Genomic DNA, 14594 nt, shown 5'->3' with positions numbered 1-14594 from the left:
TATATGCTTCTTTTGCGCAAGCCATCACTGCCTCCCTAAATACATCCCATTCCTCACCCACTTCCCTTACATCATTTGCTCTCAACTTTTGCCATTCTACAGTCAATCTCTCCTGGTACTTCCTCACACTAGTCTTCTTACCAGGCTCACTAACTCTCACCTCTCTCTTCTCCCCAGCATTCTCTCTCTTTTTCTGGAAACCTATACAAATCTTAGCCCTCGCCTTTAAAAGACAGTGATCAAACATACCTCCGGCTGCCCCTCAGCACATTAACATCCAAAAGTTTCTCTTTTACACGGCTATCAATTGACATTTAATCCAATAACGCCTTTTGACCATCTCTCCTACTCGCATACGTATACTTATGTATATCTCTCTTTTTAAACCAGGTATTCCTAGTCACCAATCTTTTTTCAGCATGCAAATCGACAGGTTTTCCACAATTTCCATTTAGAACACTGAACACCACATATACACCAATTCTACCCTCCACTGCCACATTACTCACCATTGATTTGAAATCACCCATCACTGTAAACCGGTCTCATGCATCAAAGCTCTCTCACTCAGCTGCTCCCAAAACACTTGCGTCTCATGATCTTTCTTCTCATGACCAAGTGCATAGGCACCAATTATCACCCGTCTCTCTCCATCCACTTTCAGTTTTACCCACATGAATCTAGAATTTACTTTTTTGCACTCGATCACATACTCCCACAACTCCTGCCTTAGGAGTAGAGTTACTCCTTCCTTTGCTCTTATCCTCTTGCCAACCCCTAAGATTTTCCCAAACTACTCTTCCTCTTTACCTTGAGCTTTGTTTCACTTAGAGCCAAAACATATAAGTTTCTTTCCTCTAACATGCTACCTATGTTTCTTTCTTCTCATCTTGGTTACATATTTTATTCTATTTATTTATTTATTATACTTTATCGCTGTCTCCCGTGTTAGCAAGGTAACGTAAGGTAACAGACGAAAGAAAGGCCCAACCTGCTCACATACATATGAATATACATAAATGCACACACACGCACATATACATACTTATACATTTCAACGTATACATAAACATAAACACGCAGACATATACATACATACACATGTATACACTCATATTTGCTGCCCCCATCTATACCCGTCGCCACCCCGCCACACATGAGATGGCATCCCCCTCCCCCCGCGCGGGCTTGAGGTAGCACCAAGAAAAGACAACAAAGGCCACATTCATTCACACTCAGTCTCTAGTTGTCATGTGTAATGCACTGAAACCACAGCTCCCTTTCCACATCCAGACCCAACAAAGCTTTCCATGGTTAACCCCAGACGCCTCACAGGCCCTGGTTCAATGCATTGACATCAAGTCGACCCCGGTATATCACATCGTTCCAATTCAATCTATTCCCTGAACACCTTTCACCCTCCTGTATGTTCAGGCCCCGATCGCTCAAAATCTCTTTCACTCCATCCATCCACCTCCAATTTGGCATTCACCTCCCTAACAGCCCCATCCATAAACAAATTAAACAACCAGAGATATCTCACGCATCCCAGCTGCAAACCGACATTCAATGGGAACCAGTCACTTTCCTCTCTTCCTACTCGTACACATGCCTTACATCCTCGACAAAAACTTTTCACTTACCACCCACACAATATACTCTTAAAATCTTCCACAAAGCATCTCCATCAAATCTATCATATGCCTTCTATAAATCCATAAATGCTACATACAAATCCATCTGTTTTTCTAAGTATTTATTACATACATTCTTTAAAGCAAACACCTGATCCACACATCCTCTATCACTTTTGAAACCACACTGCTCTTCTCCAGTCTGATGCTCAGTACATGTTTTTACCCTCACAATCAATACCCTCCCATATAATTTCCCAGGGATACCCAAAAAACGTACACCCCTGTAATTTGAACGCTCACCTTTATCCCCTTTGCCTTTGTACAATGGCACTATGCATTAATTCCGCCAATCCTCAGGCACTTCACCATGAACCATATATACACTGAATATCCTTACCAAACCGTCAACAACAGAGTCACCACCATCCAAACCCGCCGCCTGCCGACATTCATCTTCCGAAAAGCTTTCACGACAATTTCTCTTTACCAAACCATTCTCTCTGACCCTATCACTTCACACAACACTTCGACCAAAACACCCTATATCTGCCACTCTATCATCAAACACATTCAACAAACCTTCAAATTACTCACTCCATCTCCTTCTCACTTCACCACTACTTGTTATTACCTCCCCATTAACCCCCTTCACCGATGTTCTCATTTGTTCTCTTGTCTTACGCACTTTATTTACCTCCTTCCAAAACATCTTTTTATTTTCTCTAAAATTTAATGATACTCTCTCTCACCCCAACTCTTATTTGCCCTCTTTTCCAGCTCTTGCACCTTTCTCTTGACCTCCTGCCTCTTTCTTTTATACATCTCCCAATCATTCGCACCAATTCCCTCCAAAAATTGTCCAAACGCCTCTATCTTCTCTTTCATTAACAATCTTACTTCTTCATCCCACCACTCGCGCCCCTTTCTAATCTGCCCACCTCTCATCTTTCTCATGCCACATGCATCTTTTGCGCAAGCCATCACTGCTTCCCTAAATACGTCCCATTCCACCCCCACTCACGTCATTTGCTCTCACCTTTTTCCATTCTGCACTCAGTCGCTCCTGGGACTTCCTCACACAAGTCTCCTTTCCAAGCTCACTTACCCTCACCACTCTCTTCACCGCAACATTCTCTCTTCTTTTCTGAAAACCACTATAAATCTTCACCTTCGCCTCCATAAGATAATGGACAAACATCCCTCCAGCTCCCCTCTCAGCACATTAACATCCAAAAGTCTCTCTTTCATGCGCCTATCAATTAACACGTAATTCAATAACGCTGTCTGGCCATCTCTCCTGCTTACATACGTATACTTATGTGTATCTCTCTTTTTAAACCAGGTATTCCCAATCACCAGTTCTTTTTCAGCACACAGATCTACAAGCTCTTCACCATTTCCATTTACAACACTGAACACCCCATGTACCCCTATATATATATATATATATATCTTTCTTTTTTTCTTTCAAACATTCGCCATTTCCCGCGTTAGCAAGGTAGCGTTAAGAACAGAGGACTTGGCCTCTGAGGGAATATCCTCACCTGGCCCCCTTCTCTGTTCCTTCTTTTGGAAAATTAAAAAAAAAAAACAAGAGGGGAGGACTTCCAGCCCCCGTTCCCTCCTCTTTTAGTCGCCTTCTACGGCACGCAGGGAATACGTGGGAAGTATTCTTTCTCCCCTATCCCCTGGGATAATATATACATATTATAGAGATGGAAAGCAAAAAGGTGTTTTTCATGAATGTACTGGAAAAGTTGAGGTCCAGATAAACTTTTGGTCTGTCAAGGCTATATTATGGCGGATGACCAACTACCTACCCTCATGTATCCAAGATATGGGTGTACTTTGTGTAATGAAGACAATTGAGAAACATCATAAGCCAATATTCCAGTTTCATGATAAGAGAAGTGGACCAGGCAGTATGATACAGTGGTTAAATAGATGAAAACTACTATTGACGTTTCTGTAAATAAATTATACATTTCCTTTTTCCATAGCCAGAGGTTGAACCATTATGTGACATTCATTTTTCATTTCATTTCAAGCTAGAAGTTTCAGTTTTCTAAATTATTTCTTACATTTTTCATATGTATATATATATATATATATATATATATATATATATATATATATATATATATATATATATATATATATATATATATATATATATATGTGTGTATATGTGTGTATATGTGTGTATGTGTATATATATATATATATATATATATATATATATATATATATATATATATATATATATATATATATATATTATCCCTGGGGATAGGGGTGAAAGAATATGCACTTTATTCGTGTATATATATATATATATATATATATATATATATATATATATATATATATATATATATATATATTTTTTTTTTTTTTTGCTTTGTCGCTGTCTCCCGCGTTTGCGAGGTAGCGCAAGGAAACAGACGAAAGAAATGGCCCAACCCACCCCCATACACATGCCTTGATTCAATCCACTGACAGCACGTCAACCCCGGTATACCACATCGCTCCAATTCACTCTATTCTTTGCCCTCCTTTCACCCTCCTGCATGTTCAGGCCCCGATCACACAAAATCTTTTTCACTCCATCTTTCCACCTCCAATTTGGTCTCCCTTTTCTCGTCGTTCCCTCCACCTCCGACACATATATCCTCTTGGTCAATCTTTCCTCACTCATTCTCTCCATGTGACCAAACCATTTCAAAACACCCTCTTCTGCTCTCTCAACCACGCTCTTTTTATTTCCACACATCTCTCTTACCCTTACGTTACTTACTCGATCAAACCACCTCACACCACACATTGGCCTCAAACATCTCATTTCCAGCACATCCATCCTCCTGCACACAACTCTATCCATAGTCCACGCCTCGCAACCATACAACATTGTTGGAACCACTATTCCTTCAAACATACCCATTTTTGCTTTCCGAGATAATGTTCTCGACTTCCAAACATTATTCAAGGCTCCCAGAATTTTCGCCCCCTCCCCCACCCTATGATCCACTTCCGCTTCCATGGTTCCATCCGCTGCCAGATCCACTCCCAGATATCTAAAACACTTCACTTCCTCCAGTTTTTCTCCATTCAAACTCACCTCCCAATTGAATTGACCCTCAACCCTACTGTACCTAATAACCTTGCTCTTATTCACATTTACTCTTAACTTTCTTCTTTCACACACGTTACCAAACTCAGTCACCAGCTTCTGCAGTTTCTCACATGAATCAGCCACCAGCGCTGTATCATCAGCGAACAACAACTGACTCACTTCCCAAGCTCTCTCATCCCCAACAGACTTCATACTTGCCCCTCTTTCCAAAACTCTTGCATTCACCTTCCTAACAACCCCATCCATAAACAAATTAAACAACCATGGAGACATCACACATCCCTGCCGCAAACCTACATTCACTGAGAACCAATCACTTTCCTCTCTTCCTACACGTACACATGCCTTACATCCTCGATAAAAACTTTTCACTGCTTCTAACAACTTGCCTCCCACACCATATATTCTTAATACCTTCCACAGAGCATCTCTATCAACTCTATCATATGCCTTCTCCAGATCCATAAATGCTACATACAAATCCATTTGCTTTTCTAAGTATTTCTCACATACATTCTTCAAAGCAAACACCTGATCCACACATCCTCTACCACTTCTGAAACCACACTGCTCTTCCCCAATCTGATGCTCTGTACATGCCTTCACCCTCTCAATCAATACCCTCCCATATAATTTGCCAGGAATACTCAACAAACTTATACCTCTGTAATTTGAGCACTCACTCTTATCCCCTTTGCCTTTGTACAATGGCACTATGCACGCATTCCGCCAATCCTCAGGCACCTCACCATGAGTCATACATACATTAAATAACCTTACCAACCAGTCAACAATACAGTCACCCCCTTTTTTAATAAATTCCACTGCAATACCATCCAAACCTGCTGCCTTGCCGGCTTTCATCTTCCGCAAAGCTTTTACTACCTCTTCTCTGTTTACCAACTCATTTTCCCTAACCCTCGCACTTTGCACACCACCTCGACCAAGACACCCTATATCTGCCACTCTATCATCAAACACATTCAACAAACCTTCAAAATACTCACTCCATCTCCTTCTCACATCACCATATATATATATATATATATATATATATATATATATATATATATATATATATATATATATATATATATATATATATATAGACAATTGCAAATATGCATTCAACATATGTATACAACAATAAACGCAGATTAAAGGAGGAATTACTAAATGCTGAGAGCATAGAGAAGTTTAAAAGCTGCATGAAAATAGAGAATGTTGAAGAAGTGGGGCCTTACGAGCATATGGGTGAATGCGAGTAGATAATCACACACACACACACACACACACACACAAGCACACACACACACATATACATATTGGGTGAGGAAATAATAGACGCAGATAACACATACAAAATCATATCATATCTCTGGCTGCCTATAGTTCAGCATGTCGATCTGAACTCTCTCTCTCTCTCTCACACACACACACACACACAAACACACACACACACACGCAAACACACACAGATATCAAAAATTGGAGTGAGCATTATTTGGCATACCATCTTTACAAAAGAGTGTCTAACTTCAAACGTACACGCACTTAAGGGGATTACATGAAGTCACAAGGTTTCTTTCTATCTCAGTGAACAAAACGTTTGTCTGTTTCTTTCGTGGTGACATAATGAGACACGTCTGACTTCGCTTTCCTTCTCCGTACCTGCTAAGCATGGGAACAAACCTATTTGTGAAACACAAATACTTCACTGAAGACGTAGAAATTGATATTCCACTGTACACCAACGAATTATCGTCGTTACTGTTAACTAAAGTCTTGCCTTAGTAGTGTAGTATCAAGGATCATATGTTCACAACACAACACTCGACTGTGTAGTTGCCAGGCGTATGAGAGTTTGATTTCATCTATTTAAGAAATTGCATAATATGCATGCTAATAGTTAGGTATATATGTATATCTGCATATTTCATATATAGAAGAGATAAAAAAGATTTTATAATGGCAGCCAACGTTAAGCCTGAGTTAAGGAATGTGGTGTAATCACAAAGAACTGAATTCGTGACGTCATGGTGATACGGCCAGGATGATTCATATACCAAGTGATCGATCACGTGATGAGACAAGACGAGCACAGCTCTCTACTGTACGTGTTACACTACTAGCGCACCCATACCTTAGTCATGGCTCATCTACAAAGTTCGCCTACGAAGGGGCGTATGGCGATGCCGTGGCCTCTGGTGGAAAGTAATTGGCGGATAGGCTGAAGAGGAAGAGGCAGCGACACCACAGTGCCTCGGTACTATCATACGTACAGCCTGTCAGGTTTTCCGATGTTCACTACAAAAAAGCGCACTTTACACCTCCAGCTCTGCCAGGTCGCCTCTCTCATCAGCTCCAATATCCTAACTAAGGCGCCCGTATGATCGGGTATTCCGTCTCTAGGGATACACAAGCGAATCAGGAGTCATCAGGTAGGATTTGATTGATGGTATCCAGGTCAGTAGGACCTACCTTACATAGTGGATCTTAAATATGAGTGCTAACAGCAGGACTGATACTGAGGACGCTCAATACTGAACGGTCTACATTCAGAACTGCCATGTTGTATCATTGGGAGGGTTCCAGTCTCAGGGAAACCAAATAACATGGAGAAGTTTCAGATTTATGGCCCCCATGTCGTTCTTGGAATTGCTCAGCCTTAAGTAGGCACCCAAGTACAACATACTTTATTGTAGAGACGTACATTACATATTCCTGTATACAGCAGCATAAAACTATCACATTACATTTATCGACTCTAACATTCTTCAGATGGGAAGATATGGTGAAATTGTATAAATAGATGCAGACACCACTTGTATGGTAACAAAAAATATAATGGCGTAACAGATCACATTATTGAATTATACGAACAAAAATATAGAATAAAGTTTCTTTATTATATGATTTATGTTTTGCTCAGAGAGAATATTGTTTTTCAGGTTGGGTGAATAACGGTTATATTATGGTACTTGAGGCGAGCTTCAGGAAGGACTACGACGCTGATGGATCACTGCGAAGCTGCAGCAATCCTCAGGCACTTCACCATGATCCATACATACAGTGAAGATCCTCACCAACCAATAAACAAATAAATTAAACAGATACCTTCTAAACCCGCCGCCTTGCCGGATTTTATCTTCCGCAAAGCTTTCACCACCTCTTCTCTCTTAACCAAACAATTCTCGCCTGTCTCTTACTTCGCACACCATCCCGACCAAAGAATCTTACATCTGCCTCTCTATCATCTAACACATTCCACAAGCCTTGAAAATACTCACTCCATCTCTTTCTCAATTCATCAGTACGTTATTATCACTTCCTCCTTGCCCCCTTCACGCACGTTTTTTACCTCCTACCAAAATATCTTTTTATCTTCCTTCAAGTTTAATCATATTTTTTCACCCCAACTCTCATTTGCCTTTGTGTTTGAACCCTTGCACCTTCCTCTTGACCTGATGCCGCTTTCTTTGGTACATCTATCAGTCATTTATTCATACTTGCTCGCCTTCATCCATTTCCGGTGCCAACCTGCACCACTGGAAACACCATCGCCATCACCTTCTTCAGCGATGTAGCGCAAGGAAACAGACGAAGAAAGGCCACATATGCTCACACTCATTTTCTAGCTGTCATGTGTAATGCACCGAAACCACAGCTCACTTTGCACATCCAGGCCCCACACACCTTTCCATCGTTTACCCAAGACGTTTCACATGTCCTGTTTCAGTCCAGTGCCTGCACGTCGACCTCAGTATACCATACCGTTCCAATTCACTCTATCACGTGCACACTTTTCACTCTCCTGCATGTTCAGGCTCCGATCACTCAATATCTTTTTCACTCCACCCTTCTACCTCTACTTGGTCTCCTGCTTCTCCTTGTTCCCTCCATCTCTGACACATATCTTTTTTGTCAAATCTTATTCACTCATTCTCTCCATACGTCCAAACCATTTCGACACACCCTCTTGTGCTTTCTCAACCACGCTCTTTCTATTACCACACATCTCTCAGTCATTCAAAACTTACTCGATCAAACCACCTCACACCAGATCATTAACCCTAGTCTTTGTGTCCTTTTAAGATTATCCTCGTACTTAAAATCTGTGTTTACCTTGTGTATGCTCTTCTCGGTATATTGTTTTGCATTTGACTGCAACTCATTTAGTGAAATATTAGTTATTACTTTCATTCTTCTTTTTATTATTATCATTATTATTATTATTATTATTATTATTATTATTATTATTATTATTATTATTATTATTGTTGTTATTATTATCATTATTATTATTATTATTATTATCATTATTATTATTATTAACATTATTATCTTCATTCATTATTAGTATCATTATCATTATCATTATTACTGTTATAGTTATTATCATCATTATTATTCTTATTATCACCTATAATATCATTGTTATTATCATTATCATTATTATCGTATAAACGAACACACACAAACTGTCAAATGAACGTTCACGTAATGATACGCTTGTCTTTGCAAACAAAACGTTTCTCTCTCAAAATTCTTTGAGATGACCTCATGTGACTACCTTATGTGTAGCCGCTTGCCTACCTGCTGCCACCTGATGTAAATTTGTATTTTTTCCTTTAGATTTGAGCGTGGGCTAACTGCACTAAAGTTTACATTATGAAGTATTCAATATATATTCAGCTAATAATTTCTCTTGATGATATGCATTATCTTACCAGGGTAGTGCAACTCCAAAACTCACATCCATACAGTACGACACTTTCGACGGTGGGGCTGCCAACCACCGGAACGATTTGTCTCTCATGACAAAGATTAATTGTTTCTAGCGAAACAGATTCAGTAATATTGTGCATATTATCAAGTGTACGTATCTGCAAACATGTTCACATGAAAATGAATATGTTAAGAAGCAGAACAGATCATGAGAAAAACAGGTTATAACATGAACTCTTAAGCCTAGGGTTACGGTGATCATAGCTACGTCATAGTGACGTCAGTGGGATATCCCCACTCTCCTCAATAAATACAAGAGACGATCAGACTCCGCAACAGTTGTGTGGTGCACTTCCATCGAGACAAGCACTCCTCGCTACTGCACCTGTTACACTACTAGCACGTCCTCACTTTGGTCATGGCTCACCTATTGGGATCACCGACGGAGGAACGTGAGGCAATGCCGTGGCCTCTGACGGAGGAGGAATTGGCGGAGAGGTTGAGGATGGAGAGGCAACGACACCACAGTCCCTCGGCACCAATATACGTGCAGCCTGTTAGGTTTGCGGAGGTCTATTACCAAAAGGTGTACTTCACTCCACCAACGCTGCCAAGCGGCCCGTCCCACCAGCATCACTACCCTAACTTGGCCCACACCCTAGCGCCCGTGTGAGAGGACACTGCATCCTGGGGGACAGGTGAAATGTATGAACTGACCAATGGAGTCCAAATCAGTGGGACCTGAGTGACGTATTGATATGGCTCACAGGAAACGGCAAGATTGTTGCTGAGGACGCTCTCCCGTGTATCAAGTCTATGGAGTTTCAGACATGGCTAGTATGTTCCATAGGATGCTCAAGCTTCCAGATATAGGATCACCACATTGTAACACTGGAGAAGTTCCTGATACAGGGCCATGATGTTGTAACTCTGGAGAAGTTTCACGCAAATGGTCACCTTGCTGTAATATTGGAGAAGTTCTAGACACAAGGCGACTAGTTCCTAGACACACTGGACTAGTTCCACTCACACAGGACCACCATCCTGTTATACTCAACAATTTCAACCAACAAATACGTTGAGCAACAGAATCTTTGGCAAGCGTCCATCGTTCTGCTGAGGTACATATCCATGTACTCAGAAACATGCTATAATCACAGTGGATATTGGGCAAAATACTATGTAGTGCTAAGTGAATGGCATGACTAATCTTCTCACACAGGTTTTGAGTATTAAACTTCAAACAATAAATTCTCCTCACGCCATGGTTTTTATGTTTTCCTTTGGGAAATTATTGTTTTTATTTAGGTAAATAAAGGTTATACGACAGATCTTACCTGGGGCGAGATTCAAGAAGGCTCTCTGCCCCTATGGACGACGAGGCTGAGGAATCATGACGAAGCTGAAGCACAGTGAACGGTGATAGACTTATATCCTGTTCCTTGTTGAGTGTTGGTTTAAGTCGATGTACATTAATGTGTGCTAATAGGTGACAGGGAGAAAGAAACGCACAGACATCGCATAGATTTATGTATTCGTTGCTTTACTTTTAGTATTTAATGGAATTCCTCTTAATATCAAGGTTTTCATAATCAAGTGAATATCCAAGAAACTCGATACCTTCAGCACCATCTATGTGACACCTTTGCTACAAATAGCAACTTTAGTATCAAGTTCCAAGTTTTAGTTGTTGCAAGAGACACGCAAAACTTTTCATGAACCACACTGGCACAACAGCTAATGTGAATCATTCCCAGTTAATCAGGTCTCCAACGGAAACTGATACCTGAACAGTGTTTTAATGCCCATTGTTTTATCACGAAGAATAAATGCAAACATGTCATTAGCTATCACTGCAACCTGTATTTTTCTGAGGTAGGAAAGAGAAGCCCATCTTTACATTTAGGGTGTATGTAGTATGATGTTCATTATAGCAGGACGGTGTTATTTATGGAAAGATATGAGCAGCCAGGAGTGCTTGATTTCAGACTCACCCGTACTCATTGTCTTTCACGTTTAAGTCATTCCTTACTAACAGTATGTTGTAATCAAAGTCATTTCTTTTATGATCGATTAAGTGCTAAAGTATTTCGTTCATATTCTCTGTCCAGTTTTATGGGAGAAATGTTAAAAAGTAAAACAGAAGGAAAGAAAGTGAAGACAAGTAAACTGTTCACGTCCCTCGTCAATTCTCCCTTACAACAATAACCCTATCCCAGATATATCTGAATATTTTGTCAGTCACAGTAATAAAATGGTTGGCAAGAATAAAGATATTAAAACAAGAAGGATACAGAAGTAGGACTCATGCGTGGTACATATAGGAGGAAAGGTTACGAATAGCCAAGAAGGCAAGTATCAATTAGAGAAAATAAAACGAGAAGTCATGGCACAAAGAGGGTAAGATGATTCCAGCCAACACTTTAACTTTCGTCAGTTAGGATGGTCGTATTTCCCTACTCCAAAAATCTACAACTAAAAATAGAAAATACTGTGGCAGTATCAGATAGAGCTTGATTAGATGGGACTACATGGATAATCATACGACCACTTACCGTGGATAGAGAGATGTCAGGGACGAAGTAGCTGGGAGTGGCCGAGGTTTGACACCTTCACAACATCAATCACTTTATCTGCATCCTCAACGGTCAAGTGACTGCAATGACCTACAGAGTACCATAGGAAAATGCAGAAGATCCAATGATGAAAATGGAAGTGTAAGAAGGTGGGCCTCATCAGCGTAAAACTCTTGCCTCATACCTTGTAACAGGATTTAACTCATAGAAATAAACAGTTACACGTAAGGCCACATACATTCTTATATGAGGAAAAGTTGATATGAGGCTTTAAAAGTGTACATCTTGCTTCTTTATGTAATAATAAGCAATTACGCACAAACAGAAACAAACAGAATTACATTAACTAAAACCAATTTCGATAAACACAGATATGAATATGTGAAAAACTCTTATGAAGAAATAAACTTACACACACACACACACACACACACACACACAAGATGCAACATGAAATCACAGCGAGCATGTTTCTGTCTGCTTCTTGGAAGCAGGTACCTATGCACTCCTCCTCCTGTACGATGCCAGCTTATCTTGTGGCTAAAACGTGATATCTTTGCATCATTGGTAAACACAAATCAGTTCATCTTTTGTCTAAGGTTTATATTATAAATAATTGTCCTTAATGGTAACTAGAAGCATGAAAATGCAGAAGACACCAAATAATTGATACTTATTCTACAGTACAACATAGTTGACAATGCGGTTGCCAGACGTATGATAACCCTTTCTATGAAGAAATTACACAGTAGCCATGTCACCCTGTATGTTTGTGTAGGTGAGTTTGTGTTTGTGCGCGTTTTGTGATCATCCATTCACGAGAATGTATAGCCAACAATTTCTGTGGTTAGGGAACATGGTGCAAACCTAGTCTGTGTTAATAATGACGTCATGGGATATCCTCACCCTGTTCTATAAATACAAGGGACGCTCGAACCAACTTGTCAACAATGCCCAGAAATTTTAAAGATAGAAAATTCATTTCTCTGATGCCATAGATTCAATCAACATAGGAAAATGTAATAGATTATTACAACAAAACACATGTTTTAACATATTTTAACTCGAGTACTATTGACAAATTGATGGTCTTTCTCAGAACAGGATTAAGCAAGATACGATGATATCAAAAATTATGTAAGGCATTTCGTGAATTGCTCTCTGTGGCGGGTTGCCTTCGGTGTGAGGCTCCTCCTACTTGGGCTACTAGCATGGCGGGTGGACATGTCCGCTAATTAGGCGGTGGGCCATGAGATTATGGGGTACGCTCCGTGTTAGCTGCTCAATTGGGTTGAACCATCGGGCCTCTGAACAAATTATATTCTGTGTATGACGTGGTGGAGGACTATCTCTAGTCTGTTCTATCTCTTCGCACTCTTGGGTAAATTGCATCTGTGGGTCTGTGCCGACTGGGCGGTGTTTGCTGCCACGTTGGATCAATAACCACAAAATTTTTTCTTTCCATGATTTTTTCTAATTATTTTTTTTTCTTTTTTTTTGTCGCTGTCTCCCGCGTTTGCGAGGTAGCGCAAGGAAACAGACGAAAGAAATGGCCCAATCCACCCCCATACACATGTATATACATACGTCCACACACGCAAATATACATACCTACACAGCTTTCCATGGTTTACCCCAGACGCTTCACAAGCCCCGATTCAATCCACTGACAGAACGTCAACCCCGGTATACCACATCGCTCCAATTCACTCTATTCCTTGCCCTCCTTTCACCCTCCTGCATGTTCAGGCCCCGATCACACAAAATCTTTTTCACTCCATCTTTCCACCTCCAATTTGGTCTCCCTCCTGTCCACGTTCCCTCCACCTCCGACACATATATCCTCTTGGTCAATCTTTCCTCACTCATTCTCTCCATGTGCCCAAACCATTTCAAAACACCCTCTTCTGCTCTCTCAACCACGCTCTTTTTATTTCCACACATCTCTCTTACCCTTACGTTACTTACTCGATCAAACCACCTCACACCACACATTGTCCTCAAACATCTCATTTCCAGCACATCCATCCTCCTGCGCACAACTCTATCCATATCCCACGCCTCGCAACCATACAACATTGTTGGAACCACTATTCCTTCAAACATACCCATTTTTGCTTTCCGAGATAATGTTCTCGACTTCCACACATTCTTCAAGGCTCCCAGAATTTTCGCCCCCTCCCCCACCCTATGATCCACTTCCGCTTCCATGGTTCCATTCGCTGCCAGATCCACTCCCAGATATCTAAAACACTTCACTTCCTCCAGTTTTTCTCCATTGAAACTCACCTCCCAATTGACTTGACCCTCAACCCTACTGTACCTAATAACCTTGCTCTTATTCACATTTACTCTTAACTTTCTTCTTTCACACACTTTACCAAACTCAGTCACCAGCTTCTGCAGTTTCTCACATGAATCAGCCACCAGCGCTGTATCATCAGCGAACAACAACTGACTCACTTCCCAAGCTCTCTCATCCCCAACAGACTTCATACTTGCCCCTCTTTCCAAAACTCT

The 14594-nt window shown here is 40.6% G+C and overlaps 1 long non-coding RNA gene across 1 annotated transcript; it reads left to right on the top strand.

The window, feature by feature from the left end:
• Nucleotides 1–7072: 7072 nt before the first annotated feature.
• Nucleotides 7073–10761, top strand: LOC139757873 (uncharacterized). The gene is made up of 2 exons (XR_011714726.1): nt 7073–7211; nt 7722–10761. It is a non-coding gene; the product is annotated as an uncharacterized lncRNA (long non-coding RNA).
• The last annotated feature ends 3833 nt before the right edge of the window (nt 10762–14594 follow it).

This window comes from Panulirus ornatus, chromosome 28 (assembly GCF_036320965.1).
Source record: "Panulirus ornatus isolate Po-2019 chromosome 28, ASM3632096v1, whole genome shotgun sequence".
Lineage (NCBI taxonomy): Eukaryota > Metazoa > Arthropoda > Malacostraca > Decapoda > Palinuridae > Panulirus > Panulirus ornatus.
Note: the sequence above shows the minus strand (reverse complement) of the source record. Positions and strands in the feature narration are given on the sequence as shown.